This window comes from Eimeria mitis, genomic scaffold (genome assembly GCF_000499745.2).
Source record: "Eimeria mitis Houghton genomic scaffold, Emh_scaff5586, whole genome shotgun sequence".
Lineage (NCBI taxonomy): Eukaryota > Apicomplexa > Conoidasida > Eucoccidiorida > Eimeriidae > Eimeria > Eimeria mitis.
The window spans coordinates 1,965-3,138 of record NW_013573856.1 but is presented as its reverse complement, the minus strand read 5'-3'; positions in this window follow the sequence as shown (position 1 = coordinate 3,138).

Sequence of the window (1,174 nt, the reverse complement as noted above, 5' to 3'; positions counted from 1 at the left end):
AAAAAAACAGAAAACACCACCGGGATGACCCCACAGCCAGAGGCTCAAAAGAAAGCAAAAGAAAGGGAGAGAGAGAGAAGAAAATACAGCGTGTTTTTCTTTTTTATTTAATTAAATTAATTTATATTTAATTTATAATTAATTTATAATTAATTTAATATATTTATTTGTGTTTTTATTTTATTTTTTGGGGTAAGAGAGAACGCACTGGCGGCTGAGAACGAGCTGCCTATACACCCCGTCTCTTAGTAAAAAAAAAAAAGAGAAATATATAAAAAATATATGAATCGACGGCGTTTAAAGTGTAAAATTCAGAATAAAATAAAAAAATAAATAAATAAATATAAAATAAAATAATAAATTAAATATTTTAATACATAAAATATATTTTTATCGGTTGCTTACCCTACACAACCCTCACCTTCTTGCGTGCCTCAGCCCCCACCCCTGCTGCTGCTGCTGCTGTTTATTTGTGTATTATATTGAGGATATTTAGGTGTATAAACACGCAGAAATAAATATTAATATATTTTTATATATTTTTGTTGTTCTTTTTTATATATTTATGAGAAGAAGACGCGAAGAAGGCAAAGAAAAACAGCAGAAGTACCTGCTGAGGTGTACATACACCTCACCGTGTAGAGAACAGATTCGTCTCTGCTTCTCTATAACCACTACCACTCTTTTTAGGGTTTATATAAACCCTTTATATGTTTTCTCTATATCTCCTTGTCTTCTTAAACCCTAAACCCTAAACCCTAAACCCTAAACCCTAAACCCTAAACCCTAACAGAGAGAGAGAGCCGCGAGGCCTTTGTCTTCTCCTCGTTCTGGTTGTCTTTTTTTCTTCTAGGGTTTAAACTCTACGGTTTAGGGTTTAGGGTTTAGGGTTTAGGGTTTAGGGTTTGTTGGTAGGATGCAGCAGAAGGAGAACCGGCGGCACCGCGGGGGGGCCCCTTGGGTGTTTTCTTTTTCTTTTTTTTCTTTTTTTTGTTTTTTTGTTTTTATTTTTTCTGTGTTTATAGATGGAGCAGCAGCAGCAGCAGCAGCAGCAGCAACAGGCTCAGCTGTAACAACAGCAGCAGCAGCAACACCTGACCAGCAGCAACAGCAGCAGCAGCAGCAGCAGCAGCAGCAGCAGCAGCAGGATGAAGAGGAAGAAGAAGACCCCGCT